The sequence below is a fragment of the Rhea pennata genome, chromosome 3 (genome assembly GCF_028389875.1).
Source record: "Rhea pennata isolate bPtePen1 chromosome 3, bPtePen1.pri, whole genome shotgun sequence".
NCBI classification, from domain to species: Eukaryota; Metazoa; Chordata; class Aves; order Rheiformes; family Rheidae; genus Rhea; species Rhea pennata.
The window spans coordinates 48,819,953-48,837,118 of record NC_084665.1 but is presented as its reverse complement, the minus strand read 5'-3'; the positions used below and the strand labels follow the sequence as shown (position 1 = coordinate 48,837,118).

Sequence of the window (17,166 nt, the reverse complement as noted above, 5' to 3'; positions counted from 1 at the left end):
TGAAGCGTTCTTTTCCTACGCCTCAACAAATGCAGTATATGGTTTACCATGTACTTACATATTGAGGAAGAGACAATACGAGCCCCTGGTGTGCACTAAGACGATCTGAGAAGAAACGAAAAAATATGCAAGTAACCAAATAAAAATAACTGGAACATAGTTCTTGGAAAAGAAGAAAAATGAATACACACCATCTTGATCTATTACTTAACATAACCTTAATTATTTCAGTAAAATGAGTTGTGTATTGTTCTTTCATACAAAGCAAAGGATTACAGTGAATTATCTTAGCTGAAGTCCCCTTCTCTGGCTCATGCAGAAAAAGATCTCTAATTCTTTATTATCTAAATATTTAATTACTGGAAATACTTTTGAAGATAAATTGAAGAATGGGTCAAAAACATCCTAAGAGCTTGCTTCTGATTGGTACCAGAACTGTGCAGGATGTGTAAGTGTGTTAGAAAAAGAGCTATGCAGCTGGGAGGGAGAGACTTCTCACAGAAAATGAGAGAAACAGAACATGTGACAGGGTAGGAAAGGTGTGAAATTGAGAAAATAAAAGAACTTTAAAATGATTGAGGGAGAGAAATTATACACCAATTGCTTCTCTTTCCCTGTAAAATTTCCAAGCATGAAAAAGCTAAAACAGATGGACAAATTGCATAAGTTAAAATGTTCAAGTCAAAGCCATTTGTGGTTCGTTCTTAATCAAGTTGTAGGGATGATGCTTAGGTCATTTTTCCCTTGATTAGTGAGCTTAGCAGGGCAGTAGACATCAGGTATATTTTTCAGGCTCAGCTCATTACTTTTTTGAATAAGAAAAACTTTCCAGGGTGAAAATGTGTTGACTGAAGTAACTGTCAGAGTGTCACAATCCAGTGGAACTGGTTAACCTGTAATGCCTTTACCGTGTCTAGGAAATGTCTAAGTACTTGCTTTCGGTAAATTTTAGTCTTAAAATATTGATAATATGATACAGATGACCTTTTGTTATATTTGGTCTTTTCTTGGGTAGCCTGTCACATCCACTCCCTATCTAAAAAATGCAGACAGCTTAAAATAATCTCCTGTAGGCTGACCTGGTCTGGTTATTAACCCAACACACTCTGAGCCCTGTCCATTTGCAAAGGCAGGGTAGAAGGGGGGAAGGGAGAAGTATCTAGTTTCAGAAATAGCATTCTCAAAGTACTCAGTCTATCCTTGTTAGTCCTCTAATAAGTGACTGTTTTGCTCTTAATAATATGTAGTAGTTCATACCTGTTAGCTTTTTTGCATTTTTCCCCTCTTTTTTCGTGGTTGTCATTCAGCCTAGTAACCTGATCTGCTGCTTCATCAAATTCTTTCTTATGAATGGACTGTGTACTCTGTGATGCATCTGGTGGGGGGGGGGGGGTATGAAATTTCCCGAGGTGCCTCACTGCAGCTTGTGTCAGGCTGTATGCAGTTCTCCTGTTTGAGCTTATTGCTAATGGAGGAAGGTAATATAAATAGGGAGGGATCATGATTATAGAAGATAAGCAGGAAGATTTTTTTTTTTCTTGAAGTTTCTCGATTTTTTTTTTTCCTCATCTTTAAGGCTAGTAGAGTTAACCACCCTAAACAGTTTCAGAAAGGGCAGAGGTACATAACAGCAAATGCTGATCAAAGACCAGTGCAGCAGCAAAGTTTTCTCCAAAACACAAACTAAGTTTGTAAATATTTTTTGAGGTGGTTAGTTCCAAGTGAGAGGGTTAGGAAGGAACACATGCTTCCATTTCACGTACTTTTTGTTAAGCCTGTATACTAGCAGTCTCAGAACAAAGAAGGACTTTAGTCATTTCTTCCATTTTGTCATTTGTCCTTTGGAGATTTTAGAAAAGTGATCTTCATTATTGTTAATGATGATAACAGCTAATTATGTCTGGGGGATTGACAGCTTAGTTAGACCATCTATTTCTGCTTTGGCTTGTTTTTATTTTTCAGTTGGCTCCAAAGCACCATTCAGCAATACTTAATTCTCTGACTTAGTGATATTAAATCTTCCTCTTTTGTACCATGTTTAAAAGTTAGCTACAACGTATGTGATTTTTGACTTTTCACCGTTTTTTTTAATCTTTGCCTGAAAGAGGATGTTCTTAGAAGAACACATTTAGAAATATTTTCCTGCTAATTTTAACATTTAGAATGCACTTATAAATGGATTGGTGTGGTCTTTGTTTCTTTCTCTTTGGTAGGATTTGTTTAGAATTTTGAAGGTCAGAGTGGGCTGTAGGTTTAATTCAAAACTATTTTCTAAGAAGCAGATAAACTGATGACGTAGTCTAACCCTTTTGCTTTACATATGCTAATTACTAGATTACATTTGGCAGTTGGTAGCTTTGTTTGAAGAGAAGGAAGAATATAGATTATATGACAGCTGTATGCATTTCAGCTAGCTTGGTCTCCAGGGCAGCCAGCATTTATGTTGCTTTAGGTTTAGCAAGGTAATGTAGGTTCTTTTATTTTGCATTTGGTATAGTTTAACCTTGAAACAATGTGTTCTAAAATATGTAATAGAAATAAATTTTTGATATACTTGTTTTTCTTGAAGGAGCAGGTTGAAGTATACAATCCTGATGGATTTTAAGCGACTAAAATTTGCTTTTATGGGAAGAGGTAAAAGGGAAACTATTTCCTTCGCAGGTTTATTACTAGTATAGTAGGGTGTTGGGACTGATGCTTGTTATCAAGGTACTGAAGTGATGTAGTTAAAATGAAAGCTTCAGTTTAAGCTTACTCTTTTTTGTTAGTAGAATGCTTCTTTAAAGAAGTCTGCTGCAACTATGAAAACAAAAATTGACAGACTACAGACTGAGTTTATACTGTAATTGAGAAGTGTACCTTATGAAATTTGAAGACTGTTTTACTCTTGAACTTAACTACTTATTTTGCTATTGCCTTTGTATTTTGTTTTGTTACTAAGCTCACAAAAGAAAGTAAAATAGTGTTCATTCAGTGAAGTAGTTCTCTCTGTTTTTAAATGTGGTTTACCATAAGGTATTGTTTACATGGTTTCTAGAATTACACATTGAAATAGTTATTTCATTGTTGGAAACTTCAACCTTCCTGGTTTGATAAAATTGTGCTAAGGTACAATTTTTAAACCAGATGTACTCGTGATATAGAGGAACATTGTGACACTTGTCAGTGTAACTACTGCTTCTCTAGAGAAAATATAAAGTTCATAGAAGTTATACCTATAGTTGTATTTCTGAAGCAAAAATTAAACTTAGATACATATTTTGATGCTTCTTTGATACAGGATATATTTTGTAACTTTCTGCAGATAAATGGTTTGTTAATTTCTAAATGTTTAAAGCCGTCATACAATAAATTTAAAATGTGCCTTTTAGTTTAAGGAGATTTAAAAATAGATATTAGTTGTAATATGAAAATGAACAAAGGTAAGATCTTGTTTCTACAAATATCAGTGAATATTCTGGTGAGACAATGTGTTTTGTTCACAATCACAGATGATTTAAACCTTTGTGTTTAGAGCATTATCAGGAGATTGTGATGTCTTGGAGTTTTGGGATGAAGAGGGAGTTTCATCCAAGGAAAATCTTATTTCTTAATATCTTCTTTTGTCTCTCTTTGTGAATATTCAACCAAAATGGATGACGTAGTATTGAGGTTTCCCTCATCTGGTTAATTTAAAACTATTTTTTCTTTTTTTTTAATCTGCATTGGTGCAGAGTGAAATATGAATCATCTTAATGAAAAAGAAAGGTTTTTTTAAAAATTCTTTTGACAGGAAAATCAGTACCTCGTACCAGCTCCAGTGTTGCCACAAACATAATGGATTGTTACAAAGCGTAGGTGATAGGGTGGAGTATTTCCTTCTACTCTGTTTTTTTTTTCCCACTCTTGCAATCCACCCTCCTGACTCTGATCCCTTCCTTGAGATAATTGTCCAAGAGCTGCTTTTTGCTTTGCTCCAGTAAAGATAAAAGGCAGTATGTGCTTGATCCATGAAGCTTCTGAAGAGATGGTCTTTGACAAAGTGGCACAACCAGAAACAAAAAAACAAACAAACAAAAAAAACCACTTGGCTATACTGGTGTGTACATATGTATCTGGTGTATGCATTTAGGCATATGTGTTCGTATAGTTACCCATCTGAGCGACCAAGCAATCACGTCTTCGTTCCTGGATTGAAGGAGCACAAAATGTGTTTGGGTGCTGTGTGTTCTGTAGGCATAGAGGTAAAAAGAAGCAATGGTAAGAAAATCATAGTTTTAATTTAGAATGAATTGGTAGTGCTTAATTAAACTGTCTAATCTTACTAAAGGCATTTTCTTTTTATGGTTAATTTATTTTCTTGTCATCCTTCTTCCCTTTTCTCTCTCCCCGTTCCTCTTCCTTCCCCCCTTCCCCCCCCTTCCATACTCCATTGCTCTGGACTGTTAAAGTAGAACGTACTTTTTTAACTGATGGTTTTATTTTCTCTTGCTAAGTGTCAGGATATACTTACTGTCTCATTTCAGTTAGTGAGAACTGTGTTGATTTGCATGAAGCCAGTACCCTCCATGATTTTGATTCAAACATCACTAATTTCATACTCTATTCTTGTTACACAGTAAGTATCCTTCAGTATTCCTCCCAGCAACTGGCCAGCTGTGTTGGATGTACTGATCAGTGAAGATTTTACTAAAATAGTAGGGTTTTTTAACTTGTGTTTTCATGTCTAGTTTGCTGTAGAGCTAAGCACAAAGTAAACAGATGTTTCTTTACTTATCTTTAAATTACAGAATGTTTTAAAATTGCCTTGTTTCATAGCATGGAAGAAAGCCTTATTAGGTATCCCATACTCTAAAAGCTATCATTACAATGGATTGGAGGTGAGGGGTTGCTTTTGTTCCAGCACTGTTGGCTCCTGTACTCTATTCCAGACAGTAGCTTGACAAGGGAAGGATAGATGTGTCTGCAAGTATTCTGTGGATAGATCTTTGCAGTGTGTCATTCTCACTTAATTTACTGGTTCTATAATGTGCGTGCTGCTGCCTTTATTAAATGGCTTTGAAATCTGTTTATTAATTGAATCAGAAGGCATCTGGTTTTAATACTTCGCGTTAAAAAAAGAAAAAAAATCTGTTAACCACGTATATGGTCTCTGTGGTGGTATTCATTCTTTCTTTGAAAGCATTCATTTCTGTAAAAGTACTGCGTACATGTCCATTGCTCAGACTTCTGTTCTGTCATCTCCTTCTTTGTCTATCTACTTGATCTGTCTTTCAACCTTTTTATTTTTTTAATATCACGTGCTGTATCTTTCACCTTTCTCAAATGTGATTAAAAAGAAGTTTGACATTTTGTGTCCTCTTTCAAACCCTTTCATGAATTCCATTTTGTTTTTTACATCATCTGGCAATTTCAGATCTTCTTTTATTCCTTCTTTCTCCTCCTTCCATGCTAGGCATAGGTCATATTACTTCTTTTCAGTATTTTTGAGGGGTTTTTTTATACATAAATTTGAAAGGTTTTGTTCCCGTCTTATAATCGCTATTTTTTCTCTTAAGTTTTTTTTTTCTAGTATCCCAAAAGATACTTAAACTGCAAATAAGATAATTTTCCAGTCTTGGTACTCTGTTCAAAGCACTTCTGTATCTAAGTGTCTCAGACAGCTCACAGATTCTGGCTTCATTAAATTCTGATGTTTATATTCCTTTCTTTATCCATTCGGTTCCTTTGTAGAGTTATATACTTTTTCAGCAGTGCAGTATAAATTGTATTTTTTTCAGCTGCCCGTCAAAGTGTGGCTATGCTGTCTCTACCATCATCATCTTTAGATGTAGTCTGAGATCTACTTCTGTTGTATTGTCTGCGATTATTATGTATTGATGATGGACAGAATTGGTAAGAATTTTTTTTTCCTGTTACGTGAATACTTCACATTTTCTAAATGTAAGAATGAAACTGAGATCTGTCCAACTTCTTGTTTCCCACTACAGAGTAGTCAATAGCTACTTGCTGTTCAGATTCAAATAGGCATTTTACTGAGTTTTCTGGGGTTCGGTTTTGTAGACTTTTTGCAATAATGAATTTATTTATTTATCTAAATTAAATAGGTGATAAGTTAATTCTTACTGTAGTCTGAGTAATATTGCAACATGGTGGGAGTATAAATAATAATACTTACAAAGCACACTATATATTGGACAAACTGCTCTCTTTCCCTCCCCCCCCCTTAATAAAATGACTTCAAACAACCTTCAGATTCAATTCCTTATATGGTGGTTGACTTGCTCTGAGTCAACCTTTTCTCAGAGTATTTTAGGGTAGGAATTTTTCACTGTGTTGTACTCTGTAGCTGTTCTGGATAATCTTTCTTCAGTTCTGCATTTTTCCATAAAGCAGCTTTTCTCTAGTAGACTCAGAATTTTTATGTTAATGGGAACTCTTTCCCCAGTCACTTCAGAACTGTCACTGGGGTTGTAGAGAGTTCAAAGAAATAATGCCTGTCTTGTTTAGCTTAAGCACAATATGCTACTATTCTAGTTCTATCTAACTCTCTTATGTGCATATCAGCTTGCCTGATGTATTGGATTCTGTCTCATTCTGGTGTTGAGTCATTAGGAATGCCAGAACAATTAAGCATTTATCAGTAAAATGCATTGAATTTACATGCAAGTTTGTTTAGTAATGGGATTTTTTTAAAAAATTAGTTACAAGTAGTTACTGATATTTTTTTAAAAAAATAGATTTGTTAAAACTTATTAAAAATTAAAACAAATTCAACAAGCACTCATTCAAAGTGTACATTATTAGAACACCAAATACAAAGAGAATTGTTGCATTAAGCTGACGTAGCTTTTGTAACTTACAATTACTCTTGCTTACCTGGAAAGTCAGTTGTAATAACAATTTAAGACAACCTTAAATTATCCATATTTTTTAAAAAAGTTAACTAGCTTATTTATATTTTCTTAAGTAGGTGGGTGGGAATTAGATGAACACTTTGCTTTACCTGCAGATGAGTTGGTAAGTATATCTGAAACAATGTGTGGTCTTGTGGCATTCTTAATGTTAGCTGCTTGTAAAGAGTTACAAGGAAATTACGTTCCTAGACAAAAACACAGCAGGACAGAACTATTCCTCTCTAAAATTCCCTGCTGAGTAGTTCCTGTGTACAGGAGGATCACTTCTCTTGTGCAATTTGTACTGAACTGTAGTTCTTTCATGCGAGTCTATTCAAATAGGAGAGATACCCTCATCTGAAATGAGGAGGAGGAGATTTGAACACCTGGGGAGGAGCCAGGGTTGTACCTGAAAACCATGAGTTTAGATTTTCTTTTTAAATTTTCTGCAAAGACTAATGAATTGGAATCTTGTCTGCTCTCTGTTGCTATTAGTTCTGTCAAACTTGCACTGATTGGTAGGGAATAATATTTGGCTTAGTTACAAATATTTTAGGACTTCCAAATCTTTTATTAGAATGGCAGAGCTGATTGAATCATTGGTTAAATGGGCCTTTATTTCCTTCTGTAAGAGTTCTATTAAGGGTAGGGAGCACTCCACGTTCATTTAATCAGTGGAAGAATTGTCTTGACTGGAATAAGTCCAGTCTGAAACAGCTATTTTGAAATGCCTTAGCAACAAAAAGTAAATTCCAGTTAACATATCCCTGTTATGAAACTCGGATTTCCAGGAAGATGTGACAAACTAATACTGATTCACATTTTATCTTCAAGATGAATTATTATATTCATACAGTAGTTTGATCCATAATAGTTACTTAAGTTTTCTCTTAATGCAGGTGGCATTCTTTTTTTTCATACAGGTGTTCTATTCGTTCAAATGTTTTTCTGTCACTTTGATATACATCTGTGAGCTTTTCACATGATGTCATTGTTTAAACTCAAAGATTAATTGAACTATTTTCAAATAGTTCTGGAAGTCCTGAAATATTTTTTAAAATCAAAGAATAAGTATTTCTGTATTTCTTATAAAAATAGTAGCAGAAAATTAAAATAAGTTTTTGTTTTGATACTTCTAATAAAATAAGTTTGTATGGACATGGTATCACAGGGCTTCTGTTTGTTTTCTGTTTTTCATGTTAATATCTCCCTCTAGTTTATCCATTACTAGCAATTTGTAATTTATAAGATCTTGTACTTGCTTTCTTACTAGACTTGTTTGTTTTGTAGTTGGAAGCATGTTGCTGATAATTTTCTCTGAAGGTCTTTGTTCTCTGGATTTCTCTTTATACTGTTGTTTGAAATGGATCACTTGCTGACTTTAAGGACACCCTGATGGACATATTCATTTTGCCTGGGTTTTGATAGGAGATGAATGGACTAAAGTGTAAGCCAACGTATGCAAAGTATTAATTGTTGAGCATAGATTCAGACCCTTCTTATTCAAAGGAAAAGAAACAACATATATAAGCATACAGCACAATTAAACCTGATAGCGTCCCTCATCTCCTGGAAAGAAGGTAGAGGAATATAAAGTCGGAAGTTGCTGTAATGGATGCTAGTGATGTACAGTGTCATCTGAGTATCTTGAATACCACAAAGATGGACCTGGGTAAAGTAGAAAGGACTGAGTGATACTTTAGGAAGTTGATAGTAAGAAGGAAAAGATATTGAGATAAAGGAAGAAGGCAGTGGAGGAACAGTAATGAGATGAAAGAGGACAAAATATTGAAAGGGAAAACTAGTAGTAAAACTGAAATGAAATAGAACCTGAACTGAATGTTTTTAGGTAAGAGAGCTGAAATAGAGGCATACTTGTAAAGTCAATTGAACTCAAACGATCTGTTGGAAAATTGGGCTTGTGGACCACGGGAAAAAATGAGGAAATTAATATTTATAGAAGAGGAAGAAGGGGGCTGGGGAAAAGAGTATGATGCAAGATATTTCTTTTGATTTCAAGATATTATAGGAGGCTGAACTTGCAGGGCCTGACTCAGATGACTTTCAATAACAGATGTTTTTGAACATGAGATCTGATTAAGTTTTCCAGGATGGTGTTAGGCATCAGTGAGCAGAATGCTATTGGTCTGTGTGGAAATCAGAAAGAAGATGGTATGGACATGTGGAGCTTCTGATTTGTGGTTAGCAGAGCTGCTAGTTTTTACCATCTCTGTAATTGCCTGAAAATTAAATAACTGTTTGACAACTATTAGCATGTTCTAGTGTAACAATAACCCTCCTTCTAATTTTGCCTTGCATCTTATTTTACCTTATAGGCCTATTCACATACTGAGCAGCTATGCCTGGATAACTCCTATCTGTGAATATTCTCATTGCAGACTGATGGGATATTATGTTCTAAACACAATCTACCTGGCTTGTCCTTCTTGTAATCTGGAAGGAGAATGGTATTTCTACATAATGAAAAGGGGAATGTTACATGAATTAGGAATGAAAAAATATCTGGTATATGAAAATGGGGAAAAGGAGAAGAGAAGGGGCATGCAGCATCTTCGACATGTGAGGTAAAAATAGGAGAGCCAAAGACTTTCTTTAGAAGAGAAATGATGGATCAGAGTTGGGAACTACATCATGAGAGGCAAACATGGCATGCAAACGCATACCATTTCTCTTTGTGAAAAGCTAATAAATTATTGGAATGGAAGGGAAAATGTACATGTGTTCTTTGTAAATATGAATTTGTGTTACTAAATCTTCCCACTGAAACAGAGACAACCAAGTTTAAGTTTTGCAGTGCTGCTATTATGCTCCAAGAACAATTTGTGAGACTTCATGGCACTTTTTTTTTTTCTTTTCCCTCCCTCTCCCTGCCATTTGCAGAGGAATCTGCTGTAATTTACTAATGTAAATTTGTATAGGGACCACTGCAGGCTTCATGTAGTCAAACCTGCTGAAATACAAGTAGCCTTTATGTTTTCTGAATATGATTGTAGACAATTAGTTAGCAGGTTCGTGCCTGTCTTGTTTTGACCCAGATTGCTGCCTGTGCTTTTTGTCTTAACATAGTTATGTATCAAAGGGAAAAACACAACTGACTTGCTTTCTGTAAAACTGACACTGTTGACCAAAATTTTAGTCTGCGTTTTCATAAAGGCATTTTTATCCTCTAGGAGAGAGAGGCTGTTCCCCTGGCCCCTATATTGCATGTTTTGAAAAAACTCTATAGATCTTATAGAATCTTTGCTTAGTTCAATTTAAATCTGTTAAACATTTTTTTGCAGTGTAGTAAAAGAATAAGATGAGAGAGAAGTTGTGATTAAAGTTTTTTTTTTTTACTTTAAAGATGGTACTAAAACTTCCGTATATTTTTTTTTTCAAAATAAATGATAACATGGACCTGCAAACTCACGAAAGTATGTATGCATGTATATGTGAAAATATTTTTGCTTATATTATACATGCACTGTAATGAGAGTACCCATACTGAGGAATCCTGCCTTGAACATGCACAAAAACATGTTTGCATGCAGATCAGCTGAAAGAAGCTCAAGTGACTGAAGCATTGAGTACTGAATGGTATACTTAGAAACATAAGTATTTATCACAGGATATTACAGGATATCTTTGAGTTTTTTAAATGTTTTTTAATGTAAAAATTGATTGGATAGCAATTGATAGTTAGCTAGTCTGACTATTCTGATTTTGTTGCCTTTTGCCTGATTGTATTTTATTCAGGCCGCCAGAAATTCCGTACCTTATTGTATGGATGATGCTTTTGTACTTTTTCAAATTGTCCTGATTTTTTTTATTCACATGTGCATTTATTTAAAAAATGTGGAAAAGCTATTTGAGCAGAATCTAGAAGATCCTTAAAGAACTCATTGCTGATATTCTGCATAAACTGTTTAAAAAATCCTATAACTTCAAAAGATACACAGTGCATTTTTGTCTCAAATGCTTGCATCCTAGTAAAGGTACTGTTCTTGAAGTGTCTTACATAATGTTGGCACTGTAGTGTCTTTGACCTTTTAGTTTATTGAAGAATATGCAAATGCAATTTGGAGGAAAAATATTTATCTAGGTTATCTAGAAAACTAGATTTTTTAATAATATCCTGAGTTTTTGAATTTTGCTGTATTTTTTGGAAAAAGATGATGAGTATGGTTTGGGAAGGAGAAGGAATGCTGTTTATTTAGATTGTATGCCAAATAATTAGTTTCTTGTATAATTATGAGCTTTCTAAGAGTCAGGAACTTAACAATTTGGGCTATTGCTTTCTAAGCTTTGATTTTTTGAAATTAACTCTGTAGTTTGTTTCTGTAATGTAAATATGCTCCAAAAAAGAGGGAAGTATACATTGTCACCGAGTAAAAACATAGTTCCAGAAATACACAGTCTGTTTTAATGACATGTGGTTTGCTGGCTGAGCAGAAACTTTATGCTGAATCAAAACCAATAATAAAATTCAGTGGCAAATTATTCATTGTGCTTATAGAGCATTACTGTGCCAGAGCGCAAACCATTTGGATCGGATAATCACACTTTGCTGTTTGAACACCTTAATTTACATTAATGCCAGCATTTCATTAGTCAAATACAAAATTCTTTCTGAATTATTGGGTGGAATGTTACATAAGCAGTATTTTAAAAGCAAAAGTAAAAACAAAATTGGCCATAGTAAAAGCAAGCTATCATCTTCTAAATGAATGTGACCGTGTAATTAGCATTGCCTGTGCTTACCAACACTGGACCATACTTGTATTACTCATAGTTCCAGATGATGTTGTTTCATATCTGCCTGTTTAGATAAATATTTAAAGGCAAATTACTGAAGCAATCAAATATGTGTTTATTGGGACTGTTTTAAGCTTTTGATGTGTTCAATAGGTCACTCAGTGTCACCAATAGTTTTTTTTTCACTATTTCAATAAGTAGTCTCTTAAAGTAAATTTTCTTACTGCCCCCCCCCCCAAGTTTTTCTTTTGACCTGTGTCATAAAGGAGGAATGTTAGGGAGATGGTATCTAGTTTATGATAGCCTGCAGTTGTCATGCTTTGTGTCATTTCATACAGAATTTTTGTGGGATCCAAATAAAGAGAAAAGACTGGGAGTAAAAGGGCTGGGGGGAGGGAGGAGAAAGAAGCAAGTTTCTTGAGATATTAAGAGTTTATTTTTAAGATTGTAGCTTTTAAAAGTCTATTTTACTGCTTTGCCATTTTGCTAAATATCAAGAAAGGCTTGTGGAAAATTTTGTAATATCTCTCTATCAAAAAGGAATATAATATTGAGCCTGTATTGCTTAACCCAGTCATGACTGGAGCTTTGTCTAAGAAAGGCGAATTTCTGAAAGAAGTGTTACTTCTGCACTGTAATTTTGAACACAGTTATTTTCTTCTTATTTGAAATGAAAATATATAGCAGGCTTCCTCAGCAGGACACCTCAAAAGAGTTCTCTGATGTGTGCTTTAACATGATATACTAGAGGCAAAACTGTAGAGCAATGGTTACACTATTTAAACTCTTTTTGGAGTGGAGGAGGGAGGAAGCGTTTAAAAAGCGTTGCACTGCAGTAAAATTTAAGTAAAACTAATTTTATCAAAACTTCTTTAGAATACTTTTAAATCTCATTGAAAACAAGTTAGTTTCAGACAATGGCTTGATTTAGATAAGCCAGCAAATAATCACTGAACAGATGATAATGATGTTTCGTTGCTATGAAGTTGTGCTGAATTGAATGGACTGCTAAGAAAGGAAGAACAATATTCTGTGGGCAACTCTCTCTAGTTTCCCTACCTCTGTTTTCATTTAATTTTATGAAAGATTTTCTTTTTACCATTAAAAAGAACCATGACTAACCTCATCAAGATATTTGGTAACTACCAAGATATTCAAGGTATTTTGTTGATATTATGAAATCAGCTTTCTAAATCTACACTGTAAAACTAACAATAAATTATTTTTAATCTAACAAGACCTGTAAGAATTAAGTGCACTGTAGTAACCAGAAGTTTCAGCATATTTTCTTTGTAATTTGTGTTCTTTTGATTCAGATAGACCTTGTTAAAAGATAAAAGTGAAATCTCACCTGTCAGAAAAGAGCTTATTTAAAAGAATAGCACTTGATCATAATAATACTTGTAAAATAAAAGTGATGTAAAAGTATATGAGAAATTACTTGCTGACTTCTGAAACTGCAAAACTTCATTCACTTTGTAAGCTACAGAAGACTGGTCAGTAACATTTCAGTTTATGCTATGTCACAGCTCATACAACTTTTGGAAGAATGTCTGTAAACTCTACTCTTCTTGTACCTATGCCTTAAATGCAAAAATACGGTTATTTTTGGCCAACAAGGTCTGTTCCAAGTAAGTGGATGGAAACCTGTGTGATGACATACCCATTTCTTTTGAAGATGAGCATAACAAGAGATCCACCTTTCCTCAGTTACGTCTTACTGTTTATGCCATCCAAGACAGTTTGGAATGTCCATTTCCTTTGGGCATTTACGCTCTTAACATAGTTCTGTTGTTTGTCAATATTTCATCACAACAGAAGATTTCTAGTAGGGAATAGGGAATTTGTCTGTTACTCAGACTCAAGCTGTTGTGTCAGTATCCCCATGATTAAAATCTTGGCACTCTTTGTCACCTTTTTCACTGATGGATGTAATGGGTGTCTCTTTTGCTTTAAGTAGAGGACTATCACTGCTCTTTCTATTTCAAGAAATGAAATGACTTTAAAAATTCATGTGCGGCATATCTCATGATATTCTGTGGAGAGTAGTTCCGGTGAAAACAACATTAATATTGTTCTAATGCTGACTGGTTTGCTAATTGGAGGAACTGGATAATCTCAGGGCATGATGCCTAATGTATGAGCAGAGGGGGCTCATACCATGAGATCTAGCTATCTGTTTCAGACATTGGAAATAGTTTGACCTTTTTGAAGTGAACATGACTCTGCTTCTGCTAAAGTATCATTTAACTATGAAACACAGTTTTAATGGAAACATACAAAAGAGGTTCCATGTTACAGCTGAAAATGACATTGTAGCCTTCAAAAGCTCTTTTGAGTACTCTTAACTGTCAGAATCTGCAACCTGCTTCTTGAAATAGGCAGCATCAGGTGTTTATTTGGTTTATCATTTTATTTTTTTAAAGAGTGGATGAAAAAGCTTTATTTTGGACATCACTGTGGTAGAGCTATAAAAAGTGGAATTGCCTAATATGAACTCCTGCGTATTATTGACCCTGAAAGGTCAGTTACTTCACATTTCAAAGTAACAGTGTAAGAATTTTTGACCTCCTAATGTATAACAAATTGCTACAGATGTGATAGGAGCAATATATATATATATATATATATATATTATTTACATATCTACATTGTTTGCAGAAGTCACTACAGAAACTGTCTCTGTAACTCTGAGGTGACTAGGTATTACTACCCTGATAAATAACTTCAAACACGTAAGTATAAAATAACTGAGATTGCTATGGGAATTTTCAAAGTTCTAGAATGCACAAAGTGTTAAAAGTAGAACATAGGTTCCTGCTACCACTACCTCATTTTAATTCTGTTTCATGATGATGGATTGACTACTATACTAATAGTATATATCCTTTTTTTTTTTTCCTTGTTGAAAACTGGAACGACCTCAGTCATCTCTTAACAACAGTCCTGTGTCACTTGGGTTGTGTATTCTACCTCTTTATGCAAATAGTGAGCACACAACTATTTATCAGACACAGCTAGTCTGATAACTAGTTATACCACCTCCGTCTGAGACAGTTTAAAGTGTTGCCTCCTCTGAGGTTGTCTGTGTCTGTCTTTGCTCCTCCAAAGGTTTCCTGTCAACAGTTGGGCTGAAAGAAAGGAATGTTTGCCTGCCTGTCAGCCTTCTGCATTTCAGTTTGTGCTGTCTTTTGTTAATGATGAAAGTAGGATTACAAATAGGGCTATAAATTCCTACATTTGCTGCCCTTGCTACAAAGGAAATAATGCATAGCAAAACAGTGAGGAATACAGCTAGGAGCAATGAGAACCTGGAGCACTGTGGAAATTTTCTGCAGTACATAACAGTTGGTCCTCAGAGAAAGAGGCTTCAACTGCAAAGGTGTTTGATCTTACTTGTAACTCCCCAGTAGCTGTCTGAAGCACATAATGAAGAAAGATTCAAATTAATCTGAACTCTGATACCATGTAGGTAGAAGCTTTTCTTTTTTCTTTCTTCTACAGGTATGGCATACACCTATTCGGTATTTGACAACTAGAAGGCCAAAATGGTTGGAAGGGCTTAAATTGTGCTATGAAGTATTGGTTTATTATGAAAATGAGAAATTTAACTACTTCTTGTAATTGTAAGGAAGGAGAATATAACCAATATTGACATGTCTGCCCGAATTTGAAAAGAGCTGGAGTTAAGTCTTGAGTGGCAAAGTTTCTTACTGGCATCAATATCTATGAATTTAGATGGCTGTAATACTAAATATCAACCTAGCTACATGCTGTTGAGTACTGAAATACTTTAAGAAAGGAGAGAAGGTATATGGCACCTCTGCTAGCTTTCACTAACAGCTGATGGGATATGTATGTATAAGGCTGTCATATATTGCATACAATTCCTTTTGATTATTCTGAAAAAAAAAGCATTAAGAATGTTGGCATTGGATCCTTCTGGGGTATCTGAGGAAATGGCTGATAAAGAAGTTGAAAGGTTGATAAAGAAGTTTTGACCACTATTTCACAGTTGGAGGTAGAAATTTGGTAGCTGTACTGAAGCTGAATAAGGGCTGAATAAGAGTTGAAAGAGGAGAAATTGTACAGTAAGCAGAGAAGATCGCAAGATTTTTTCCAATCAAAATTCAGTGGAGAATGTACTATGTCAATAGGGTCTTGCAGGGAAATGCATTATTTTCTTTTCAGATAATATCCTAAGCTATCCCTTCGTAATCTGAACCTTTACAGAAAATTGCAATATACCTTTTCAATACATTGTATGCTCTCTTATACAGACTTCCTTTCCACACTAAGTGCATTTGGAATTCAGAACAAGGCTTACAGCTAGGTTGATTTGAAGGTAAATCTGTAAACTCTGAGCTAAACAATGGGAAAATATGGTCATGACATATATGACATTTTCAGTCACACTGGTTCTAACCATGCAAAGATAAGAAAATACAGACAATAACTTTCCTGCTTTGAAGGATCCTTTGTTCTCCCATTAAGATCATCTGGATAATGGTGAGAAACTACCTTGTTGGAGAAGCAGAACAAAAAATATAGCTTAACTTTAACAAAATTCACTTAAATAGGCTTTTTACGGGCAGTATAGCAGTCATTGCCTTAATTTATATAAAAAATGTATATATGTACACATACATACACAGATAGTTTACATTTTTAAAAATCCATGGTAGCTGGATTTAGACTTGGCATGCTAGGCTGAGTCATGTTTAGCTGTTCCATATGAGAGTTTTGGCATTAAAAGATATTGAATGTTAACTTAATGGTTTTAAATCATGTTCTAACAATGAAAATTAAGCAGGTAGGAGAACATCATGCAGACTCACGAAAGGACTTTAAAAGCGAAGCCTCCACTGGTAGTGTTAATATGGGGGCATGGAGAAAAGAAAAAATGACCAATCTTTTCCCTCAAAATACTAGATTAGTATGCTGTTAAATAGCCTTCTTTCTTTACCCTATCTCACCTTAGCCCTGAAAACCCAGCTACTTTTCAGTTCTCCAACCCAAGCTTCCTGTTAATTAAATGAATATGTATGTGAAGGGTACTTCAGTTTGCAGTATCTCAGTGTCTTTTTCCTTCTTCAGGCTAACAGGGTTGTGTGCTTATCTTCAAAGTCTAATCTTTTAGAGACTCTCTAAAAGAAATGCTATCTGCAAGTTGTGTTAAGAATCACTAACTTGATTTATTAATATAGAATAATTATCTTGCTGCTAATCTAAAACTTTTTTCAGATTGCTGTGAGGAGGACCAAAAATTCTATCATATGCTATTTTTGTCTTTGAGAAAAATTCCTTTCTAACTTCAGAACTGGCAGTCGCACAAGCCTAGCAACAGCACTGGTATTCTCTTCTTTCCATATTCTTATGCCTACACTGATGCATTCTCATGTCTATGAGGGGGGAAAACCCCAAGCAGCCAAACTTAATTACCTTTCATTCCCAGTTTTCTCAGGGCTTTTCAGTCTCTCATGTCAATCTGCTTTGAAGTCTTCCTCCTCAGACCTGTGAAAATAGGGCATATAAG

At 34.7% G+C, this 17,166-nt stretch overlaps 1 protein-coding gene and 1 long non-coding RNA gene across 6 annotated transcripts in view; one reads left to right on the top strand and one right to left on the bottom strand.

Moving 5' to 3' along the window:
• SIPA1L2 (signal induced proliferation associated 1 like 2) overlaps positions 1-17,166 on the top strand; it is a 152,555-nt gene that overhangs the window by 38,771 nt on the left and 96,618 nt on the right. The window lies entirely within an intron of this gene.
• LOC134137868 (uncharacterized) lies at positions 93-17,145 on the bottom strand. The gene is made up of 3 exons (XR_009957758.1): positions 17,073-17,145; positions 4,134-4,209; positions 93-105 (listed from the first exon to the last, which is right to left on the bottom strand). It is a non-coding gene; the product is annotated as an uncharacterized LOC134137868 (long non-coding RNA).